The sequence below is a fragment of the Camelus bactrianus genome, chromosome 14 (genome assembly GCF_048773025.1).
Source record: "Camelus bactrianus isolate YW-2024 breed Bactrian camel chromosome 14, ASM4877302v1, whole genome shotgun sequence".
In the NCBI taxonomy this organism is placed as follows: domain Eukaryota; kingdom Metazoa; phylum Chordata; class Mammalia; order Artiodactyla; family Camelidae; genus Camelus; species Camelus bactrianus.
The window spans coordinates 56,107,092-56,120,487 of NC_133552.1; the positions used below are offsets into that span (position 1 = coordinate 56,107,092).

Here is a 13,396-nt window from a genome sequence, read left to right on the forward strand (position 1 = left end):
AATATATGGTTAGTTATGGTGAGAAACGACTTGGTTGTAACTCTTATGAATTGGTTCTTCAGAAAAAAATTCTCACCAATCGTTCACATTGTTTTGAATGCATGGGTTTGGGAACCATTTCTCGTATTGCAAGACTGGTCACTATCACAAATGACAGAACTGCCAAATGACAACAACAACAAAAATCACCAAATGAATTTCCTTCCCTTGTCTTCATAGTACAAATTGAGGAGTATGGATGCTTCATTGATTTGTACGTGTATCTGCCGACAGGGGCAAAACTACCAAAGTTATCAACTGAGGGAGAAGTGTGAACGTTAATGTACCCAGAGCAGCTGTCAACTGTTCATTTACTTTAGGTCATGCCTGTGCAGCCCTACCTGGAGACTGGCCTGATGGTCGGTCTCCCTCTAAATCACAAAGGGCTCCTTTGGATCTGTTAGAAATGTCCTTTCATGACTTTGGTGGGAGAAGAATTCATTTACCTTTCAGCTTTCCTGTAGTAAATTTGGAACACTACAGATGCTTCAGGCATCAATATCCCATTCCTTCTAGGATCTTGTTTTGTACGGCAAATATGTTGGTTAAGGGAATGGAAGCCAAAAGATGGACAGAATCAAGACAATTAGCATAAATAAATATATTTTACTATTAGAAACATCAGTAAATTTACCACAGACAGTAAACAGATGGGATGTAGTATACTGGAGTAGCAATTGAACAACAGACAACAAAATTGTTTGATGTATGAACACAATTTCCCAGTGAAAGTTAAATATCTTCTTCTCATGTAGAAGCAGTAAGGATATATGTTCTTGTTATTGGTGTTAATGTCATTTATCAGATTGGTTTCTCCTGTTTTTCTATATTTTGTTGTTGAGGACAAGAAAAAGGAAAAAGAAGAAAATGAAAAAGAAAGGGTTTTCATTAGAATAAAAATATTTTTACTAACAGTTAAAATGCCCTCCTCCACTGTATTTTGGAATTATGATACTCATCTGGTAGGATAATGTTAAATAATCTTTCATTTTCATTTTATCTTGAGTATTTATACATACCATGATTTCCTTGCCATTTAAATATTACCAGGATTATAAGACATAAAAATTACTATAAAAAATAGCTTAGGTTAAAAATGTATCTATAAATTCTGTGTGTGTGTGTAGAATTATCATTTTATAGGGATTTTTTGTTCCTGAAGTTATTTATAAGCTCAAGAACTTGCTATGTATTAATAGATAACATTTTTTGGCTTAGTTCGCAAGAGAAGTAGAGACAGTAGAGGATATTCAACTACTAATAGTTTTCTCACAAAACCATACTTGTCAAGGTGGTGAGAATGAATTTTTTACTTTAAAACCCTGTTTTCAATTACTACTGAAATGGCCAGATGTGGTACAAGCAACCATCCATCAGAACTGGGAAGATTTAAGCTTGAGATGGTTTTCAGGAACTCCAGGCAAACATTAAGAAAAATCCACATCTGCTGTAAGTGGGTTGCCTATCATGTTTCTACGAGTTTATAGCTGTTGCCTTTCAATTTTTAATATGTGGTGAGGATCCCACCGTGGATAGCATGCTGACATAAAGAGGGACAGGGAAAGAAGCAAAACATAGGTCACATTTCTATTTTTATAAAGCACTATAATGGTTTACCTGTGTTTGGCTGGCTTGATATATTGCTAAAGTATGTTAAGACGTAGATTTAGATGTCTTGATGACTTAAAAATATTATGCTCTAGAAAGTTTACCAGGGTGTCATTTGTGTCAAGAACTTGAAATGCACCATTATTTCTTCCTTACACTGATGTTTATTCCTTACAAAATGCATTATAAGTAGAACACAGTTCATTTGTCACTTGAAAAATGTCTGAAAAAAATAGTTATACATGTAGTATATTTCTAATTTAAAAAAAAAAAAAACACAGCCATCTATAGTATGTACTGTTCACTCTTAGGAGACTGAAAATATATTCCTATTTTTAGTAGAGTGGTTTAGAAATCCTCATATTACACAAACTATTTTCTGTATTTTTCTTGTATTGAACTTGGCTCATCTGTGTAGGTGTGAATATTTCACTAGTCACTTGGAGCTGTGGGATGGGAAGGGCTTTGAGCTTTCATTTCCCCGCATCCCTGACACTTGTCATCCTTTCAGAGTGGCTAAGTGATGGTGGGTTTTGTACACCAGTGGAAAAAACAAGTTCTGTTCTCGTAGTCATGCAAAGCAAAACTACTCTCACTACCATCAATACTTTTTCAACTGTTTGACTATCCTCATATTTCCAAATTCTGATAGTTTCAACTGCTAAAAAAATAAATCAAAGTGCCAGTAAAGACAGGTTGTCACAAAGCTATTCCATGTGTAGTTTTGAAAATCTGCAGTAGCGCTGTTTGCAATTCTTATGTGAGATTATAATTTCAATTGCAATAACCCTGCTTAAAAAAAAAAAAAAAACAAAGAATACGTAACCCACGATCAAATTCATTTTGAGAAGGTGGTTCACAGTCAATCTCAGAGGAAATGAATTTGATCACAAGTTGATTCAGACACCACACATGCAAACGTGGTAGGGTGATTTTAAGTCTTCAGATGGTCTGAGATAATTCATCTCTGTCTGTGGTCACATTCGGCATTGCTCATAGAATATTATGTAGCATCTTTAGCAGTGTTAAAAATAGTTTCACTTTAACTGAAAAGCCTGTAAATGACAACAAAGATTGTTAAGTGTGTGTTCAAATGATTTTTTTCTGGATAGCACCTCTGCGGACCAGTCATGATATGGGTCCCAATGTAGCATCCTGAGCCCTAAGTCCTCCTGAATCACCTTTTATTCAGCCATTTAAAGTCTTTTCTGGGAAGGGCTGTTTACCATTCATTTCCTCTTATCTCCTGGGCTGCTCTTCTCTTCTCTTTTACAGGTTCTCAGCATCATCTCAGATTCTTAATATTTGAGAAAGCCAGCACTCAGTCTCAAACCTTTTATCATCTTTATTCTCAACTATTTTCTGTTCCACAAACTGCTTACTGCATCATAATAGCATTAATAATATGGTTCCCTGACACTGATAGCACTACCCAGCTATAAAGCATTCCCCTTTGTGTTATATTAGGAAGTACGCTTATGAGAACAGAAAGTATTCAATTTAAATGAGATTTAATTGGAAATAAAAGGCTAATGCATTGGAATTTTCAGTTACTAGTTTTAGAAAGAACTTTCGTTGATCTTCCATAGCCTACAATAAATGGAATTATTGTTTATACTGTGCTTTGGATTTGTCACTTAGTAATGACCCTTAGATCAGCCTCTAGCAAATGCGTCTATAGCCTGACACTAACAATGACCTTGGAAGAGAATAGTGTATTCCACGTGCATAGTGAAATGAAAATGATGCTTTGTTAGGCACTGAACAATAAAGAGTGCTGATTTATTTAGTAATGCAGGATTGTAGAATGAGTGAAAATTCTTGGCTTCCTTAAACTTATTTTCAGCAAAAATCAACTTTATTTCAAAATTTCATCTAGGCATGGAGATTAAGGTAGAACTCAAAGAAATATTCAAGTGGAATTTTTTTTAGATAAAGTAGTCTTTATTTTTCCTTCTAGAACTGCTAAAACTATGTAATTATTCATTTTGTAGAAAGCATTTTATAATATTTTACATTATCTAGCTGATGATTTTTTCTTTCCAGTATAAATTATGCCAAACAGATAATGCAAGCATGTAGGATTTGTTTACATTAGTAACAGTCCCAAATATGTAAATTAAAAGTATGTGCACTGTTTCTAAAATTCAAGTTTCATCAAATTCAATTAAAATAAAATACATTCAGTTTACTTTGTACAATGTTGATAAATAGCCTATTAATAAATTATCCCAAATAGAAGAAACTGTACTGAAAAGAATTAAATAACTATCATGTGTTTACTTTATTCAATAAATAATCTTTATAAGGGAACTTAGACCTGAACCTGTGTGACACAGTGAAAGTAATCTTGAATAATGACTGTACACTTTGATCTACGTTTTTTAAGTGTCTAATACTGAAGGGTCATCATAAAACCATATCCTGTTCAATGTTCAAAGTTGTGACATTGTGATCTACCACAGTTTTTACATGACTGATGAAAATTATACTAAAGAGAAAAGAAATATATATCTGAGATAAATATATTTTAATTAAAATGTGATCATTAGGAATAGTATTCTGATAATACATTTCCATTTTGATTTCTGAATGATTGAGAGACCCTTCCTGGCTGCTGGCTGTTTTGTGAACAAGATTGTGTAATGGAATCTGGGTACCTAATGAATCATCTAACATCGTCTCTTTATCTCTTGAAAAGCTGTACATCACAGTTATGGATTTACATAATAGAATTGAAATAAAAGGGTTTGTCCTTGAATGCCTAAGGGATGATTTTCATCGCTTTGGCTTAGACACAGAACTGATCTTAAATCATGAGGTGAGACTTTAATTAAATTTTAAGAAGCCTCCTAGCATGCATTCCTCCTGAAATCAACTAGCTATTCTGTTAAGTCTCGTAACTAAATCTAGACCACACTAAAGGACATAAAATAAAGAAATTATGGTCTCTGTTGAGTAGCACAATGCTAAGTGTGACTGTGTGATGCTTACTGTTCTCTCAATGTATATTCTACCGTGCAGGCTAACACCTGTTTTACCATTTCTTCCTGAATCCCCGAAGACAATAATCACAAAGAAAATTAGAAGAAATGCCATTTATGCTTAGACGTGTAGAACAGAGAGCAAGTGGAAATAGCTGTCTTCCAGAAAAGAAATGCTCTAGGGAATCAGCCCTGGAACCGCAGAGTCTTTGTTTTAATTTGGTATTGGGCGTGGTCCACCCGAGTTGGTTTGAAGCTCTGGGTGAGTGTCAGTGAAACCACCATGTAAAACTGCCTGTCTGAGGACTGACCGCTGGAACTACTGGGCTGGAGTCTCCCGTGGAGCCAACAGTACAGGACTGAGAAAGATGAGGGCAGGATAACTGAAAATATACATCAATACATAATAAATGGCAAATGCGACTGGCAATGCTAAGGTACCAAATGTTGTTGATTCTTGGAAAACAAATTCCAAGCCTCTTTCTTTTACTGTTACTGATTTCAGGTCCTCCTAGATTTGGAATATTTGAGTTAACTTTCCAAGATACAGTCAAGCACTTCTTCAACATCCTGTGGACTTCTAAAGTATGATTCCATTCTCGCAGCTGGCACCAATGCCATTATTGGTTCCTATGACCCATTCAAGAGTATAGTTCTGTATGCAAGCTGTATTAACTGCCATAGATTGTAAGGTCTTGAGGGCAAGTCAGCCAGAACCTTTTTATCTTTTCATCCATCACAGAACTCTTTTTGATCACACAGTATACAACTTCCATCAGAATTATCACCATGCTTGTTTAAAATGCAGATTGAAGAATTCCACCCCAAAATACTGAATCAACACTTCACAAGTAGAATCCACAAATTTATATTTAACAAGCATAATAAATAATAATTATTCCCAATAAAGCTTGAGAACAACCGCCTCCACCATGCCTCCAAACATGAGGCATCTAATGAACATGCTCTGAATTGCATGAATGGGTATGAAAATAATCTATATGTCTCTAAGACACATCTCAATTAACATTAAAACCCAGTTTTTCTAATGAATTGAAAATATTGACATTCATTTTAGTCAAGAATATTAACTAGAAACCAAAATGAATATAAATATGTTCACACTCAAAAGACCATAGCTGTGTTAAATATAGAAGAAATTTGATAAACATAGTTTTCTTCAACTATCAATATTTGTGAAATTTGTAAATAATTCTTTCATATTTCCACATGGTAGAGACCTGACTATGAAATTACTGCATTAGTGTAATACGCTACTTTGAGTGAAAATTAATATCAAAAGTAATTATTTGAGTGCTAATTGTTAAACTGGAGTGTAAAATACTAAACCTAAGGTTGTAATTTTCTAGATTAATGTGTAATGTCTCAATTTTGGAAGAGATACATTAACACATTTTGTCCTGCTTGGAGGTAGGTTTTGACTGATTATGGTTTACTTCTTTTAATTTCTTTATAACTCTAATGTTTCATGCTGAATCTTTTAGAATATAAATAATTATGTTTACCTATCAAGTAATATAGAGAGTTAATTCCACTTCCCTGGTTATAATTTTGCTGAATAATAGGAATTTTGTTATAACATTTTTCAGAGTAATTATTAATAGTACTCACCTTTATGTTACAAGTATATTCGATAGACTTTTCTGTTTCTTTTCCAGAAATCTAAATTACATTATGGAGCTCACATGGGAATAGTATGGCCCTAACTTAATACAAATTTTGAACTCGAAATTAGATTTCCACCACTAATGGCTATACTCCAAGCCCATATTTATTAGTGTTTTGGTGGCAGCCCCTTACGTCTCAATCCATCCATCCACTCATTCATTCATTCAACAAATACTTACGTGACACTTATTCTGTGCTAGTCATCATACGAATCTCTGCCTCAGGGGGATACAGATGAGTAATAAGGAAATTACAGTGCAGTGTGGATAATTTTATTTATGGAAAAACAGAACTTATGGGAGCATAAAGGGAAGAAACAGTTTCTAATAGGGCTGTGGATTACCAGGGGACTAGTATCTACAGGAAAATGAAGCAGGGATAGAAACCTGAGAACTAGAAAGTTGAGCATTATTAGGGAAGTGCGTGGAGTTCTGGAATGCTGTATTATATAAGGTAGGCTGGGGATTGGCATAAACCAAATCATGAGTCAATCACTTATCCATAGCATGCCATGCCAAAAATCAGTTCATTGATCAGTTTGTACTCTAGCAACAATTGCAGTGTTGAGAATGCAGCTAGGGAAAGCTGTTACTACAGTAATCCAGACATGATATATTGATGACATAAATGAAAATTAACTATTTTTTTCTGTGGTGATTTCTTCACCTCTCCAAGTGAACTTGGTCACTTCCTCATCTGCTAACTTAACACTGTACGTATTGTTATTATTACACTGTAGTTTACTTAGGGTTTTATTTCTTCTTAGACCATGAGTTTCTAAAAATGGTACCCATGTTCTTCTGTTCATCTTTATATCCTTGGAATTGAATATAGTGCATGCATGAGTGAAGATGCTCAGAAAATCTTTTTTAAGTTAACGTCTGAATATATGAATGAATAGTCAGAATGGCCATTATTAAAAAGTCCACAAACGAGAAATGCTGGAGAGGGTGTGGAGAAAAGGGAACCCTCCTACACTGCTGGTGGGGATGTAATGAACAACGCAGGGGTTGGGGCACTGAAGCACTATGCCCTCGCATAGTCAAAACTCCACGTGTAACTTTATAGTCAGCATTTCCTATCCGTGATTCTGCATCCTTGGATTCAAGCAACCTCAGATTGTATAGTACTGTAGTATGTATTTCTTTTTAAAAATCTACACATAAGGTGACAGCAAACCCATGTTGTTCAAGCCTCAACTGTATGATGATGGAAACATGTCCTTGTATATTTGTCCAAACTCACAGAATATAAAATATCAAGGGTGGCCCCTAAAGTAAACTGTGGATTTTGGGTGATAATGACGTGTCAGTGTAGATTTATGAATTGTAGCATGTGCACCCCAATGGTGGGGGCCGTTGATAATGAGGGAGATTGTGTGTGGGGGTGAAGGCTATATGGGAAATCGTTGTACTTTCTGCTCAGTTTTGCAGTGAACACAAAACTGGTCTAAACAAGAATGTTTATTAATTAAAAAAATGTCAAATTTGTTGCTTATAAAATACAAATCTAATATATAAAATGAATTTTTTAAATGCAATAATAATAATTCTTAATAGCTGACATTTTAAAAACAATACTTACTATTTTTTTTAATTGATATTCAATTACAGAGCCCAGGTCTGTTTGGTGTATTTTCTATGTATTAACTTATTTAATCTCAACAGACTTCTATATGAGAAGTAATCTTGTTTCCCCTGTTTGGCACATATGCACTGAGATCTTCGCCCAAGGTCACACTGGTTCCAGTTAGGATGTGCAGAACTGGGGTGAGAGGCAGGCAATAGTGCTCCAGTCAAGAACAGCAGAACAGTCTCAGCAAACTGTGCATAAAAAACTCTGTGCCATATTTTTAAATGTTTTGAAAATATTTTTGCATATATGGGTGAAGTTGCAAATTGCAAAAGAAACGCTTTTGAAAGAGAAGCATCCTTAGAAAAAGTATTTCTAAATATTAGTCTAAATACTTGGAAAAGCAATTAAAAATGTTCAGTTGTATACTTCATATACATCAGAGATTTATCCTATTGTGCTTTCAAGAGGCTGCAACTATGTGGAACTTTACAGTGGCTTTATAGAAGAAGAACATTGGACAATATATGAAGCAACATGAGTTCTAATTGTGGGTCTGTCACTAGCATCTGGGGGCCTTGAATGAGTCTTGGATCTCATTTGCCTACCATATAAAACCAAGGGATGTGAACATGATACTAGCAAATTCCGTTTGATTTCTCTCAAATATTATGTTTCAGGGAAAGGCATATTTTAAAACAATGGTCATTTATTTGGAAAAATGTCTTAGGTATAATTGATTTTGTGGAAAGCTCTTCTTACTATGATAAAACCCATCAGATAAAGATCATCAGAGAAGCTTCTATTGTCAAAGTCAGGTTTATTTGCAGCACCAAGGGAGACAGTGCACTGAGAGGGTATTGTGACAGATGGCTTATAGGTTTGTTCTTGTGATGGACTATTTTAGGTTTGTACTATTGCTGAACGATTCTAAAGAACTTGAAAGGAGAACAGGTCAGCTCTCCATTGGGTGTAGTCATGAGGGGAGGGCTGTTTAACACAGGCATCACGGTCCTCTTTACTCAGGAGGTGAGAAGAATCAAGCAAAGCTGGGGAAATCACGGGAAAAAAAGCAAGAATGACTTGTGTGACCTTGGCTATGTCCCTTTAGAAACATTGTTTTAGGTTCTATTGGTAATAACACAGACTCCTCTGTACCCAAAATAAGACAAGACAATAACCAAAACACACCCACAACACACAATACATAAACCCTAGCCTGAATGGTGAAATTTCCTTCTCTAATGAGTAGCAGAATTTTTGATACAGAAATTAATGTATATAAGGGTATTTTTCCCCATAGTTAAATATGTGGTTTGTGTTATATGAAAACATCTTATATCCAGAACCCTGCAACATTGATTATTCTATCAAAGAGGGGAACAATTAAATGAAAATACACCACTGAGAAACATTAGCAACTCATTGTATCCCAGTAGATGCCAACAAGTGACATCCCGTAATCCGTACTGCGTTACTTAAACGTACATCATTGTCCAGGCATTGAAGAGGAGAGAGAAAGGTTTTTTGTTTCATGAAAAAAACAAAGCCTATATGATTTTTAAAGTTGAGGGAAAAAAGATCCAAGCTCCAAATGACATGAAAATTCAGATTCCACAGAGTTCTCAAGTGGAATGAGTAAAAAAGCAAAGTAAATGATTAAAGTTGCAAGAAACAGACTTGAAGAAAAAAGGTCTGGAAAACAGTAGTAACAATGTATGAAGAAATATTACAAAGATGTTTTCTGTTTTTCTCTTCCCTTGAGAACTGGGGCTGATGCTACTCAGCCATAAAAAAGAATGAAAAAAGGCCATTTGCAGCAACATGGATGGACCTAGAGATTATCATACTAAGTGAAGCAAGTCAGCCAGAGAAAGACAAATATCATGTATCACTTATATGTGGAATCTAAACAATGGTATAAATGAACTTATTTACAAAACAGAAACTGACTCATAGACATAGAAAACAAATTTATGGTTGCCAAAGGGGAAAGGGAGGGGCAGGGATAAACTAGGAGTTTGGGATTAACAGATACAAACTACTATATATAAGATAGATAAACAACAAGGTCCTACTGTGTAGCACAGGGAACTATATTTAATGGCTTGTAATAACCTATAATGAAAAAGAGGATGGAAAAGCATATATATGTATAACTGAATCTCTTTGCTGTACATCAGAAACTAACACAACATTGTAAATCAACTATATTTAATTTTTAAAAGAAGAATTGGGGCTAAGAACAAAGGAAAATAAATTCTGATTTTAAAAGTTCTGACATGAAGAAATAGATTTAGAGAATGAACAGATGAAACATTTCTCTTCTTGTGAGAAGTTAAAGACTAAACTAGACATCTGGTAACCTATATGTATGCGATGCAGCCCTGCGTCTAGATACAAAAGCTTCCAGATTCCACTCTGCTGTCATCTGAATCATGTGGATTACCGGAGCTCCAAGGCTTTCAGAAAAGGTCAACTATTGTTTTAAATTGACTTCTTAGCTCAATTTAATTTTATTCATTTTGTCTTAACTTCAGCTTTCCCTGTCAAGTTAGGACAAAGAAATACAAGCCAGAAAAAAAAAAAAAAAAAAAAAAAAGACCCTTTTTACCTTAAACTGGAAGGCCTGTGCTGTAAGTGGGAGTGTCACATCATATCACATCATTAGGTAGATTCAAGAAAGAAGTCCCAACTTTGGATGATTTCATAGTCTCTCACTCTGTGAGGGCAGACTAAGGGTGGGTAGCTGGGTAGCTGTCACCTGGTGATGGTCAAGGTTAATCCAACAGGTTTGCATTTCCAGGCAGCTATATTTGCTTCTCACCAATCATGGTCCTGATCAGGAGTCATTAGAACTAATAGCTCTACCAGCTGGATGAACGTTTCTGTTTTGCCAATGTCTGCAATCTCTGCCCCCTAGTGGAGCATTCAAGTGACCCTTTCCCTTATGTATCTACAGTATCTGTTTTAAGAGAATCTACTATCTAACCTCTAAAATTATGTTTAAATATCTTTGAGGTTTAAAAATTTGCATTCTTCAATGACATATTTCCCTTATGCAAAAATCTTTTTTTTTGTCCCAGTCTACCTTTTATTTAAAAAAATAGTAGTATAAGAAATAACTAAAAGAGAACAAAAAGAGAAATCATTAAGACAACACACTAGTACTATGAAAATGAACTTTGAAAACTAGAAGCCTTTAAATATGGAGCAAACTTTAAACTCTTTACCTTCCATTCAGTATTAGCCTGAAGTTCTTGTTTGCATCCTTTTTTCTTATGAAGTTTGTAGGATGTGAAGAGAAATGTAAAATTCTCAATCTGGCTATTTTAGGGGTGTCTTTTTTCCCCCAGGAGATAGTCACATGTAAGACTTAGGTAAGAGTCATCAAGTAACAATTGTAAAGAAAAGAGGCAATTTTATTTTATAATTTGAAATAGCATCACTCATTAGTGGAAAAAAAATCCAAAGCTTTTTATTTAAAACTACATTCAGTTCACTTATTTGATTTAGGCTATGGGTGTGGTAGTCTGCTATTTAAGCGTATATTGTTCAGCATTTTTGAAGGTTGGCTTACAAACTTGGTTAGAAATTTTTTTCTTAATTAAAAAATTCATTTAAAATAAACAAGTTTATACTGTATAGCATAAGGAACTATATTCAATATCTTGTAGTAACCTATAATGAAAAAGAATATGAAAACGAATATATGTGTGTATATGTATGACTTAACTATTATGCTGTACACCAGATTGACACATTATAAACTGACTGTACATCAATAAAATATATATATGTACAATTTTAATGATCTATTTATCTGTCATAGTCATTAGCATAAAATATTACAATGTAGATAACATCAGGAAAATTTTTCAAATAAGTCTTCTACCTGTAAGAATGTTTCTAGGAAAATGAATATAGACATTTTGTAATGTTTTGAATTTGCCATTTGGTAAACTCAACATATTGAAAGGAGTATTTTTTATTTCAAAATATAGGTAGATCTTTGAAAACAATCTTTTTTCCCCCCCTTAAATGACTGGTTGCTTTAGTTTCACTGTTTATATTTAAATTATGTGTATAAGATCTTCTATTTTGAATTTCTAATGCCCTGTAAAATTTGTGCATAGAATTATCTAAATGGTGGTGCTGAGTATTGATGTAAGCATATTATCAGGGATTTATTTTCTGATTGTTTTAATTATATTTCTTCCAAGATTTTGCTTCTTATATCCACAAAGCAAAGTTTTCTTCTTATATTGAATACTCAACTACCAGCTTTCCCACAACTCACACGTCTCAGTTGCTACCAGAAGCAGTTTATTTTCCAAAATCAGAGTTAGCGATGTCTATTGATAAATTGGTTTTCTCTATTTTCCTTGGCAGTAGAATGAGAAGGAATGGGATTCACATGTAGTAGGAGAGACAGTGGTAAACATTTTCAAATTATAATATTTAAGAAATCTTCTAAAGTCACCTAATCTTAATTTTTGGAGCCATATCATAATATAGGAAATAGTTTTTAAGATAACCTCCCAAGCCAGTGCCCCTTGTGAACTGTGTAGACTCTGCTGCATAGAATCTGTGTAAAATCTATTCTTTTCAAATCTTTTATCATGACACTAACACTCCAACTACCGTCCCATCACTTGAGAACATCTTCACCTTTGTTCCACAAGATTATCATACCTGCCTCCGTCTCTACTTAGTCTCCTCCTTTTTCCCTTTTGCTCTATGAAAGGAAGAATGGATAGAGGGGTGGGTGGATGGATGGATGGATAGATGGATGGATGGATAAATGAGAAGGGATGTGCCTTTGTGTTTGTGGAATAGGGAGTGGCTTTGGAAAAAGAGCAGGATTTTGAGTTTAGAGTAATGGGAGCTTGTTGAGTTGTATAATTAATGTTAACATACATGAAGAAGACTATCCTAAAGGAGAATATAGAAATCACAACCATAGAATGTCTAGGGTATGAATTCTCAAATGAAGAATTTAAAAGGGTATGTAAAATCATGCGATGGTTTACATTACTGAAAGTAGCAAACAAACATAAACTTTGTATTATTTTTATTGATGTATAGTTGACTCGCAATGTTATATTAGTTTCAGTCGTACAACATAGTGATTCGGTATTTTTATAGATTATACACCATACAATGTTTTTATAAAATATTGACTGTATTCATTGTGCTCTATATTACATCCTCGTAACCTATAGTTTGTACCTCTTAATCCCAGTCACCAGTTTCACCTGTGCAATTACCTCTGTCCCCACAGGTAACCACTAGCTTGTTCTCTGTATCTGTGATCCTGTTTCTATCTTGTATTTGTTCATTTGTTTTGTTTCTTAGATTCCACATATAAGTGAAAACATACAGCACTTGTGTTCCTTTGTCTGACTTATTTTACAATGTATAATAACTTCCAGCTCCGTTCATTTTGTTGCAAATAGCAAAGAGTAAGTAATATTCTATTTTATATACACACCACATCTTCT

The 13,396-nt window shown here is 34.3% G+C and overlaps 1 protein-coding gene across 3 annotated transcripts in view; it reads left to right on the forward strand.

Moving 5' to 3' along the window:
• The window catches only part of GPC5 (glypican 5), a 1,166,213-nt gene that overhangs the window by 605,283 nt on the left and 547,534 nt on the right, over positions 1-13,396 (forward strand). The window lies entirely within an intron of this gene.